The sequence below is a fragment of the Cupressus sempervirens genome, chromosome 4, assembly GCF_028749045.1.
Source record: "Cupressus sempervirens isolate cs-2001-9-10 chromosome 4, ASM2874904v1, whole genome shotgun sequence".
In the NCBI taxonomy this organism is placed as follows: domain Eukaryota; kingdom Viridiplantae; phylum Streptophyta; class Pinopsida; order Cupressales; family Cupressaceae; genus Cupressus; species Cupressus sempervirens.
The window spans coordinates 14,466,038-14,479,737 of NC_143121.1; positions in this window are offsets into that span (position 1 = coordinate 14,466,038).

The following is a 13,700-nucleotide window of genomic DNA, read 5'->3' on the forward strand; positions in this document are numbered from 1 at the left end:
ATGCAAACTATAAGTGTAGATCATGTCAAGTAATACATGAATGGGCTATCCCTAACCATTTAATAATAATCCTAATTCTAATCATAATCCATTTTATTGTCGGAGTAATCCCTTGAACTTTCTTAAAGTTTTCATTCCAACTTACTAATCTCCTTTCTTTATGTCAACTACTCTTGGTAGCACTACTCCAGTTGTTGAGTTTTCCAAAGATTTTCTCCTTGATATAACTTAGACACATTTCATTTAAATTTTAGGGTTTACTACAAATGGAATCCCTATTAGAAATGAGAATGGAGTAACTGAGAGGGGGAGGGGGTGAATCAGTTACCACAAAAACATTTCACAGTCCCTTAGATGTCTAAAATCTTGATCTTATTTATAGATTACTGAAACTTGATAATGCAGCAAATACTAATAATTATTAAGAACTGATAACCAAAACAATTCAGCAATCATGAACACTAGAGACACCAGATTTAACATGGAAACCCAATATGGGAAAAACCACCAATGTAACTAGTTACTATTTTTCACTCTTCTGAAGTAAGCCCTATTAGGAGCCAACCCTGTTAAAGGTTACAAAACACACTGTTAGGTGTAACCCTATTAGAGGATTTAATCAGCCTATTAGGAGTGGCCTTGCTAGAGGTCTTTTAGAACAATTCAACTGAACTATTACCTTGTTAGAGGATTTACAATAAGGTTGTTAAACCCACTCTATTAAGAGATTTCAAATCACGGCTACAATTGTTAGAAAGTAACAATGAATTCTCTGAATATAATGTAACTTATCTTTGCTGATATAGATCTCTGTTCTGCTTCACTAGATCCTCTCTGATCACATAAAAGCTTTGTAGCTCCACAAGGATATTTGATCCTTCAAAAAATTTGCTTGCACCTTCACAATTCGCACATACATCTTTATCCACACACACACACACACTTGAATTCGCAACTTGATCCTTCATATATACCTTTCTGATTATCAAGTCGGCCTTAAATACAAGTTAAAATTATTAATAATTATACCGTGAGTTGGCTACATTCATCACATAAATCAATTTTAGCCTTAATTCCATACTTTTCAAAAATCCTTCCCTAACCAACCCGGCTCGGTAAACACTGTACCATAATGATCTTTAGTGGTAACCAAGTGAGGCTTGGTAAGCACTGCGAATTGTGCAAAAATCCTTTGGACACCGAGTGAACTCGGTAAACACTGACTTTCCTTCGCTTACCTTCCTAGCTTGGTAAACACTAACTTTTCTTCGCTTACCTTCCCATCTCGGTAAACACTAAATTTTCTTCGCTTACTTTCCCAGCTCGGTAAACACTAACTTTTCTTCGCTTACCTTCCCAGCTTGGTAAACACTAACTTTTCTTCGCTTACCTTCTCAGCTCAGTAAATACTCTGTCACAGTTTCCTTTGATCACCAAGTGAGCTCGATAAGTACTAAACTTCCTTCGTTAACCAAGTTAGTTTGGTAGAAGCTATCTTTACAGTGCAATATATAGCAATGCTCGGTAGACTCTGTAAAATACTATGCTTAACTTCTGATCTCAGTAGACATTGTCTGATGACTGATATGACATTTGTGTAACATCAAAGACAACACTCAATTAACCAATTGTATCCAAAAATCTCCCTCTTTGGCATTGATGGAAACACAACATGTCATAGCAGAATGAAATTTGAAAACAAGTCTTTCTCTTGTAGTGCAGCACAATATGTCAACATAATACTTCTCCCTCTTAGATAGAAACTTCTCCCTCTTTTAGTAATCTCCCTTTACAAATGCCTACAAATTTCAGAATAGATATTACAGTTTTACTCTCCCTCTTTGACAACACATGCCAAAGACAATGCAACACAGTAAAAGCTCTTCTCGTATACCAAAAGTACTCTCAACTGGATTACAATGTACCTTATGTATAGATTCATATGCAATGACTTCAATACTCTACTGCATCAGCTTGATAGATTTTCAACTTGTCATAGGTTGATGTATTAGTTAAAACTTTATTTTAGTGAACTTCAGATAGGGGAGTGTCCCCTAACTTAGCTCTGAGATACAAGAATGGATCCTTAGGTAATGGCTTTGTGAATATGTCATCAATTTATTCTTTTGTATGCACATATTCCAGTCTGATTTCCTTGTCCTGCACCAATTCTATGACAAAATGATATTTTATTGCTATGTGCTTGGTTTTTGAATGCATCACTGGATTCTTAGATATATTGATTGCACTAGTATTGTCACAGAACATAACAACTGGTTCTTTGATTTCCATCTTCATTCCTTGTAATAACTGCTTAAACCAAACAATGTTGGAACAGTTTACTGCTGCAGCAACATATTCTACCTTTGCTATAGATTGGGATGTACAATTCTGCTTTTTGCTTGTCCAAGAAACCAATCTCTTTTCAAGAAAGAATGCTCCTCCACTTGTGCTTTTTCTGTCATCAAGATTCCCTGCCCAATCAGCATCAGTAAAAACTTTCAGATCCAAATTACCTCCAAATTTGTACCATAGTCCATAGTCTTCAGTTCCTTTCAAATATCTCATTATTCTTTTAATTTCCACTAGGTGAGTTTCTCTTGGTTTTGCTGAAAATCTTGCAACAATACCAACTGCAAGAGCAATATCTGGCCTGGTATGAACTACATACTAGAACTTTCCAATCATAGATCTATACAATGTTTGGTCTACTTCTTTGGATTCATCATCTTTGGTAAGTTTCAATCCAGTACACATAGGAGTTCCAACAGGTTTGCGTCCTCCATACCAAACTTTCCCAATATCTCCTTGATGTATTTTGATTGAGTAATGAAGATGCCATTCTTATTTTGTTGAATTTGAAGACCAACAAAGAATTTTATTTCACCAAACATAGACATTTCAAATTCTTTGTTCATTTGTTCTGAAAATTCTTTGCAAAGATAATCATTCCCATGCTCTAGGGGCTTATTTCAGACCATACAGTGCCTTATGTAATTTGCAGACCATGTTCCTTTTATCTGGATCAACAAAACCTTCAGGTTGTTCAATGTAAACCTCTTCATCCAGTATTCCATTGAGGAATGTTGACTTGACATCCATCTGATAAACTTTGAATCCTTTGTGAGCAGCATATGCAAGTAAGGTTTGGAATCCTTCCAATCTTGCAATAGGAGCAAAATTTTCCCCGTAATCTATGGCTTCTTCTTGAGAGTATCCTTTGCATACCAATCTACCTTTGTTTCTGGATACCTTACCATCTTCAGTCAACTTGTTTCTGAATACCCATTTGGTTCCTATTATATTCTTATCTTTAGGCCTAGGCACAAGAGTTCGTGTCTTATTCTTCTCTATCTATTCTATTTCCTCATTCATTGCCTCAATCCAACTATCATTTGCCAATGCATCTTTAATACTTCTAGGTTCAAAATTAGCAAGTAAACAAGTATTTTTCAACTTACTTCTTGTCAGGGTTCCTTCATATTTGTCTCCAATGATCTGATCTGGTGTATGATGTCTTCTGACATATTTAGCTAATACAGGTTATTTACCTCTTGAATGAGTTTCATTGATATATGCTTGTGCTTCAATTTCATATTCAGGTTGTTCTGGCTTGGTTGCTTCAGACTCGATAGACACTTGCTCGGTAGTGTCTGAATGTTGTTGTGGCTCGATTTGAACTATTTGCAACTCAATTACTGAAGACTCAGGAGTTGAGGATTCTTGAGTGAATGGTATACTTGGTAAAGTATCAGGTTCAATGTAAACAAATCTCTTGTAGTCTTTAGGTATCTTTTTGCTTTCTTCTTCTGATTTGTCTGCAAACTCATCAACTTTCACATGTGCACTTTCTATGACTTTGTGAGTGGATAGATTTAAACATCTATATGCTTTGCTTTTTCAAGAATAACCCAAAAATATTCCTTCATCACCTTTTACATCAAATTTTCCTTTTCTAGATTCTTTCAAAATATAACATTTGCTTCCAAATACTTTCAGATAACTTACATTGGGTTTGTAGCCATACCATAATTCATAGGGAGTCTTGAATGAGTCCTTCTTCAACTGTACTCGATTTAAGGTATGAACTGCAGTGCTGATGGCTTCCTTCCAGTATTTGATAGCAATGTTTTTTTCTATCATTAGGGTTCTTGCACAATCCATAATGGATCTGTTTCTTCTTTCAACAATTCCATTTTGTTCTGGAGTTCCTGGTGCTGAAACCTGTCTTTTAATACCTCTTTCAATGCAGAAGTTATTGAATTCATGTGAAATGAATTCACCACCTCTGTCTGACTTTAAACATTTCAGCCTTTTCCCTATTTCTTTTTCAACTCTTTCCAAATACCATTTGAATTTCTCAAATGCTTCTGATTTATTCCTTAGATACATGACAATCATCATTCTTGAATAGTCATCAACAAAAAGAATGAAAAAGTTTTCTCCAGTATAGCTTTCTATTCCAATGGGTCCACATAAATCAGTATGCACAATTTCTAATATATCTTTAGACTGATAGGTTTTACCTTTAAAACTTGTTTTTCCCATTTTACCAATCTGACAATTCTTGCATAGACCAACCTTAGGTTTCTTAATGTTAGGAATGCCTCTTACTTTCTTGAATTTGCTTATTTTTACCAAATTATCAAAATTGACATGACACAACCTTTTATGCCATAACCAACTCTCTTCAATTTGAGCAATAAAACATGAGCATTCACCAAGTTCTAGATAGAACAAGTTACCTTTAGTTTGGGTGCCAGATCCTAACAGTTTTTCGCTCATTCAACAGTCTCACCTTTCCATGCATGAATTCTACCTTGAATCCAATATTTAGTAACTATGCAACACTTAGAAAATTATGTTTGAGACCTTCAGCCCAGTAGGCATTATTACATATAAGTTCTTTAGATAGACAGATCCTTCCTCTTCCTTTTATGAAACAAGATTCATTATTACCAAACCTCACACTGCCACCATCATAGTCTTCAAACTGATCAAACTTAGTTTTATCACCAGTCATATGATGTGAGCAACTGCTGTCTATAATCCATGTATTATTTTTACTAACATGAGAGATAAGAGCCATTTTATCGTCGTCATCACTATCAGAGTCATCTTTAACAACAATATAAACAATTTCATCCTCACTATTATCAAAATCCTTATAATTTTCAGCCATGAAACATGATTTCTTACCTTTGTTCTTGGATGATTTAAAGTCTTTCTTACCATTCCATTTGTGATCTTTCTTTTCATCATTGTTTTTCTTGTTTGGGCACCTTGCTGCAATATGACCAATTTCATCACAAGAAAAATAGATTAGAGGAACTTTACCTTTGTATTTTCCTCTGCCTCTAGAATATTTCTTGGCTAGTAGAGCTTCAATCACTTCAAGATCACTGTCTAAACTTTGGCTTGATTCATTTTCACTTTCTGACTGTGATTCTATCTTCTTTTTTCTTTTCTCTTTGAGTGAGAGCTTGGCTTGAAATGCTGATTCAATGTTTTTGGAGGCTGGAACATAGTTGTCAAAGTTATCTAGTTCAAATGCAGTTAGTCTTCTGACTATGGCCTCAAGATTTATCTTATGGTTTGCTTCACACCTTCTTTCCTGTATTGCAGAGACCCTGATTGCATAAATGGGAAGCAAGGTTCTGAGAACTTTTCTTACAACTATTTCTCCTTTGATGTCACCTCCAGCTGCCCTGATTGCACTTACACATGCTTTAACTCTTTCAACATACTTTGCAATGTTTTCATCCTTGCTCATCCTCATTTGATCAAATTGTCCTCTTAGACTTTCTACTTTTGCTCTTCTCACATTATCATCCCCTCCATAGATCTCCTTTAGCTTGTTCCACATGTCAAAGGCATTTTTGCAGTCCTTAATGTCATCAAATTCTTCATAGCTGAGAGAAGATGCTTTGTTTATCATCATATTGTTGTGAGTCTTCTTTTCAGCAATATCATTAACTGACAATGTGCTAGAAGGTTCTTCATATTTTTCTTCAAGGTATTTCAGTCCAGTATCACCAATAGTAGCGAGATGAAGTTTCATCAATTCTTGCCATGCTGAGAAGTTATCTCTGTTAAGTTTTGGAATTTATCTTTTGTAAGACATCTTGATCTTTGGCTTAGAACCTTGAAATTGTTTCCTACAAGCACCAAAAAGCTCTGATACCAATTGTTGGAAATGAGAATGGAGTAACTAAGAGGGGGAGGGGGTGAATCAGTTACCACAAAAACATTTCACAGTCCCTTAGATGTCTAAAATCTTGATCTTAGTTAGAGATTACTGAAACTTGATAATGCAGCAAATACTAGTAATTATTAAGAACTGATAACCAAAACAATTCAACAATCATGAACACTAGAGACACCAGATTTAACGTGGAAAACCAATATGGAAAAAACCACCAATGTAACTAGTTACTGTTTTTCACTCTTCTGAAGTGAGCCCTGTTAGGAGCCAACCCTGTTAAAGGTTACAAAACACACTATTAGGTGTGACTCTGTTAGAGGATTTAATCACCCTATTAGGAGTGGCCTTGCTAGAGGTCTTTTAGAACAATTCAACTGAACTGTTACCTTGTTAGAGGATTTACAATAAGGCTGTTAAACCCACTCTATTAAGAGATTTGAAATCATGGCTACAATTGTTAGAAAGTAACAATGAATGCTCTGAATATAATGCAACTTATCTTTGCTGATACAGATCTCTGTTCTGCTTCACTAGATCCTCTCTGATCACATAAAAGCTTTGTAGCTCCACAAGGATATCTGATCCTTCAAAAAATTCGCTTGCACCTTCACAATTTGCACATACATCTTTATCCACACACACACACACTTGAATTCACAATTTGATCCTTCATATATACCTTTCTGATTATCAAGTCGGCCTTAAATACAAGTTAAAATTATTAATAATTATATCATGAGTCAGCTACATTCATCACATAAATCAATTTTAGCCTTAATTCCATACTTTTCAAAAATCCTTCGCTAACCAACTTAGCTCGGTAAACACTGTACCATAATGATCTTTAGTGTTAACCAAGTGAGGCTTGGTAAGCACTGCGAATTCTGCAAAAATCCTTTGGACACTGAGTGAACTCAGTAAAAACTGACTTTCCTTCACTTACCTTCCTAGCTTGGTAAACACTAACTTTTCTTCGCTTACCTTCCTAGCTCGGTAAACACTAACTTTTCTTCGCTTACCTTCCCAGCTCGGTAAACACTAACTTTTCTTCGCTTACCTTCCCAACTCTGTAAACACTAACTTTTCTTCGCTTACCTTCCCGACTCGATAAATACTCTGTCACAATTTCCTTCGATCACCGAGTGAGCTCGGTAAGTACTGAACTTACTTCGTTAACCAAGTTAGTTTGGTAGAAGCTATCTTTACAGTGTAATATATAGCAATGCTCAGTAGACTCTGTCTGATGATTGATATGACATTTGTGTAACATCAAAGACAACACTCAATTAACCAATTGTATCCAACAATCCCTACATACCTTACCACTTAATTATAACATCTCCATCCAATACCATATTTACTACACAAGGTAGGGGACTCAATACTTAGCCCCAATAAGATAGATGTAGAGACATAAATCTTACTACTCGATAATCTCCTTTCTTTATGTCAACTACTCTTGGTAGCACTACTCCAGTTGTTGAGTTTTCCAAAGATTTTCTCCTTGATATAACTTAGACACATTTCATTTAAATTTTAGGGTTTACTACAAATGGAATCCCTACGTACCTTACCACTTAACTATAACATCTCCATCCAATACCATATTTACTACACAAGGTAGGGGACTCAATATTTAGCCCCAATAAGATAGATGTAGAGACATAAATCTTACTACTCAATACAAAGAAAAGAGGTGCAATTTGATCACTAAATGACTCGTGTTGCACTCTTCTAGCTTAAAAAGAATACAAATATTATCAAAAAACTATACATTAAATACTTATTAATTATTTGGAGAGTAGATCCCCTAACTATTAGAGACAACTGGTTATCTCTAAGGAGATAATGTAATGATTCAACAACAATAAAAAATAAAGAGGATGCAAGAGGACACCCTTTCATAAGTGATCTAGAAAGTCCTAAAAATTATGATCTAACCCCATTAGTTTCTATACTAAAGCCCTAACACCAATCATAAGAGAGGACACCATTTGACATAATATTAGATGGAATCCTAGGCTTGCAATGTATCATTGTAGTGAAACTCCATTCCACCCTTTTGTAGACATTTTCATAATCAATTACTTGAGCATGCCTACACTCTATCCTAGAAATGTTTCCCAATCCAAAGTCTTCCAGTAGGTTATCAAGTTCTCCAATCTGTATAAATGTCCTTCACAAAACACTTTTCTGTAGTGTTAATGATCTTGGGTATGATATCTTCTAGTCTAGAGGCTAAGACCTTGGCAATAATTTTGTATGATATGTATTTAGGAATGTCATGTCTCTAAATTTTTAAGAGATTCTTATCTCCCCTTGGGGATCAATTTTATGAGCCCTCCATTGATTACTTGACGTAGGGATTTCTCATTACTAATTTTTTGGATGGAGGAGCTGATTTATGACATAGGAATGGGCTTATCAAGGAATAATGCATCTTCATTAAGAATGATGGTTCTCATTTTATCTAGGTTCTTTCATTTTTCTATCATCATCTTCTAACCAAAAAAATTGACAGTAAAATTAGGAAAAAGATCTTACTATATATATCACTAGGGGGTGGGTATTTCTTTTTATAGAATAAGGCAATATTTTCTTACATGTGGCCTTCTATTCTGCAAAGACAATAAACATTTAGGCTACCCATATAGGAAAATAGGAAACAAATAGGAGAATCTCTAGTCTCCAAAAAAAAAACTTTTAGGCACTTCCAACACAAGATAAATAGAAATTAGTCCACCCTAACATTATCTAGTTAGGGATTGGGGTGTTAGAGTGCTTCAATACACTCCTAATTAGATATTACATGATGAATATAAGTTCACTTAGGATATAAAGGTTTACATGCATCCAGTGGAAAGACAAGTTATTCACTTCTTTAGATAGGTTCTTAGGCATCCAAGGGTGTAGCCCCTTCCACTCGTACTGATGTTCCACCTCCACCTCTTCATGGTGAGGGAGGGTTATTTAATTAGATGCTTGATTCATTCAAGTCTCTTCTAATTTTTTTATGATGTATCATTTTCAAACCTTGATATCAATGTTTAATTAGTTTTAGGATTAGGGTTCAATTTGGTTTACTGTTTGATTAAGTTTACATGCTTAGGTTTCAATTAGGACAAGAGTCAATAAATTGAATTAAGTTTTAAAGTGCTAAATTTGGTTTTAGATATAGAATTATAGTTAGAGCTTTTAAATTAAAAACCAACATTAATTCAAAAAATTTAGGTTTGAATTTTGTTTTAAAGTGTTCAATATATTATTGAGTTCTAGTTTAGGGTGATTTAGTTTAGTCTTAAGGTCAACATTTTTAACTTGGTTCAATCTTAGGGTAACGGTTCAATTTGGTGAATGTTTGGGGAAAGCATTCAAGGTTAAATTCAAGGTTTGTAAATTGTTAAGTTAGGATATATAATTAGGTTTATGATCATGGTTTAATTTAATTTGATTTATAAGTATAATATTAATTAGTTAAGGGCCAAGGCTACCTTTCAATCTAGTTTGATATTAAATTTGGTTTAGGACCTTACCCATGGGTTAGTTTATTTTAGTGTTAAATATTAAGATATAATGCTTTGATATCACTCATTTTTTGATATTTTGATTATATCACCCCTATACATTGATATTATATGTGATGAATCTTACAAATATTATTTGATCTCATTACATGTGTCATGGTAAATTTTTTAAGTTTATGTACATGAGATGCTAAGGTATATATATGGTGTTTCTCTTTTCTTATAATATATAAATATATAAATTTACCTAAGTACCCTTCTTGATTATCTATGATCCAAACATGTCGTAAATGACATCTCTATATGATTCTTTTGATATGATATGCATGGATTTTAGATGTCATTAGATATGTACAAATGTTTTTAGATTCACATGTACATGACATGTAGATGTAGATATGATGCTCCTCTATGATAATTTACTTTATCATAAATAAGGTTACAATTTTAGGGTTTCACATTTATAAAATTAGTACTTGGTTCTTAGGAAAGTTATTTAATTATTTATATATTACCTAGTGTAGGTTTTAGCAAATTTTAAGATTAAGGTTAAGATGATAGTAAGGGTTATGAATAGAGTTAAATTCAATACAAATTGACATTATAGTTAATCCTAAATGATGCCCAGCCAAGGGATCCAAAGAACTAATCAAAAGTTTTACTAAGCAAGCAATAACATACATACAATAATTTACATTTATAAAAACCATAAGAGATTGCATTCCTTAATGAGCACATTTACATTTCATTTTTAAATAATTATAAGTACAAAAAGTAAAATAAATAACACATCCAGATGAAAGAACAACTTCTTCAGTTCAATCCATGTAAATAATATATACATTTGTTCTGAATGCCACTTGGCAAATTAATTCGAAATGCACAATCATCCACTGTACATGTCACAAGGTATAAAAGGCTGAAAGAATATACATTTATAAAATAGTTTACATCATCCATTTTTGATCCATGAAACAAAGTACAATACAATTTAAGTAAAATCATTAAATACTAAGTTTTGCGTTTGGATCCCTTGGTGGGGTGTTATGTGATTAAGTACTTAGTTATATATGTTTAGGGTTTTATTATACATAACTATATGGTTAGGTCGAGGTTATAGTTTAAACAATGTCAAGGTTATATGGTTCTAGGTCAAGGTTATATTTATTTGTAATTACATGTTTAAACAATGAATTTACATCTAATCTAATCATTCAACATTGTAATATAAATACATAAATTAAATACATTTCAAAACATCTAAAATAATAATTTTTTAAATAAACATTTATCAAACTATATTTTAATTAATAGATACAAAAATTTAAACATCTACTCATTAACAAAGTAAATTTACAATTTTACGTCTATTAAAACTTTAAAAAAACAATAAATTAACATACATATAAAACATAAAATTGATAAAAATAAAGTGAAATAGTAAAAAACATATTAAAATACTTGTTATATTGAAGACTAGTAGCAAGGGGTGGTAAGTAGGGCTGAAAATAGGGCTCCCATTTGTGTCTCTATTCGGGTTCCCATTTTTGAAGTCATGAAAATGACTTCCAAAATGCCAAAAAACTGGTTTATAAAAGTTTTTCAAATCGTGTACTCGATTCTAAAAGCCCCTCAGGCACCCGATCCGTGGTTAAATATCAGGTACCCAATTTTTCAATTTCAGCTTGGGTGCTCGAAGTGAGATTTGAAAAATGGGTACCAGATTGCTTTTAGAATCGAGTACCCATTTTTGAGAAGTACAATTCTGCAAATTTGACTTCTGTGGAATTGTGACCCAACTTCTTGTAGTCACCCTACGATGAGGTGGCATATCTTTGAGCAGAGATAAGAAGTCACTTCTTGATGTTCTCTTAGATGGTCAAGAATCTAAGTACTCCATTTCTGATTATTCCTTAGTGTCAACTTTGGTCTTAAACCAAAATGAAATATGTGACAAGACTTCATGAGATCAATGTATGTAGGCACCCCCCAAAATACAAAAGAGAAGCAAAGAAACCCCCCTTAATGGATAATTTGTCACTTTAGAGCCACTTGCCAATTTAGGGCCTATTTTTAAAAGTAGTATTTATGTCCATAGAAGCCTACTATCTAATTGCAAATCTGGAAAGTAGACAAAAAAATGCACTTTGAAAAAAATAGAATATGATTATGTGTCTAGATGAGCTCATACTAAGCATTTGAATTGGCAAAAATCAAGATTTGCTGCAAGTTGCAACTTATATATTAGTTTATGGTAAACTAGAAATAATTTTAGAATCGCATTGGAAAAGGATAGTGCATGCAATAGTATTTAATGAAGAAATTAACAAAGAGTATTGGTAGATGATACTTACTTGTACTTCACATTCTATTAAACTGATGTGTATCAGTTAGAGTGTGACTCTCAATATTGATATTTCACTCACTATTCTCATTAAGAATTTCTCATGCATCCCATTCAATGAGAATGATTTCTATAAAAGAAACGTAGTGTAATGATTAATGAGTAGTTATATAATTCTTCTTTTGATCTGTTGTAGAAACTCTATATTTTGAAGTTTATATTTAAATGTGTTCTTAATATTTTACCATGGCCAAAAGTCCATGAAGTGTTCTTTATGTGACACATTTTACAACTATTTGGACAAATTCAAGAGTTTTTATGATGACTAGGGAAGTCCACTAGTATCTCTCCATGCTTTGAACACGAGATGATGGCTTTAAAGTGTGTAACATAGGAATTATTTCCTTGATAATTTGACATTGATTTCTAAGGAAATAACTTAATATTCCTTGTTTTATCATACATTTTGCATTTGGAATTTTGGCATGTGAGTACAGCTAGATGAAATCCATCATTCAGTGGCTTTGAGCATCTAAGAATATGGAATACAAACACAAATAGACAATAAAAACCAAAAATCTAAATATTTGGTCAATTTGAAATGAATTTCTTCTACCCATGAAAAATCAAATATTTATAGCCATAGTCCACAGGTAAAAACACAAATTAGTGTCACCTTTTATTAAAAAAAGGATCTTAGAATGCAATCAACTCAACTTTACTAACATAAAAATGGTAGTTTAGTTTATAATTTGAAGATGATGTAAATAGATCAAATGTGTGAAATTTGATGAAGTTTATGCCTATAATATTTTTTAATAAGAATTTATTCTTTTTTAAAACAATTTGAAGCCCTTTTTTCAACTGCAAAAAATATAGGAGGTACTTCTCCTCAAACAAGTATATGAAAATCATCTTTTTTTGGTTTGATTTGAAAACATTGTTAGAATTCTTTAGAATAACTAAGAGGGCAAGTGAATCAGTTATTCAAAGTCCAATGATGTCCAATTCAAATTTTCATCTCAACTATAGTAGGCCCATGCATTCTACTATTCATCCAAGGTTTAATACTTTATCCTAGCAAGCTATTGTAAATCAATATATAGTAATGAAATACAAGAATCAATGCATAACAAAAAAATTTATGTGCAAACCCAATTTTGGAAAACCACTAGTAACCTGCTACCTTCTTTTCTCACCCTTCTAAAGTGATGCCCTGTTAAAGGCTACAACACATTGTTAGATGTGACCTTGTTAAAGGATTTCTACATCCTGTTAGAAGTGTGCCCTGTTAGAGGTCTTAAAAACTTTCAACTTGGAATGTCACCCTATTAAAGGATTTACACAGAGCTCTTAGGCCCACCCAAATCCATGGGATTTCCAATCACCTTCTTAGAAGAATCTTTCATCCCTCTCTAAGGATCTCCTATCCTTCACCTAACGATCTATTGTCCTTCTCTTAGGGATATCCTATCCTTTTCCTAAGGCTTATCCACCTAGCTATTAAGCTAACCCAACAATGTAGGATTTCAATGTCTAATACAATGGTAAGAAACTATTAGAGAGATTTTGACCTGATACAAATTGTGACTCTATCCATGTAGATTTCAGATCACTCTTCAGTTCC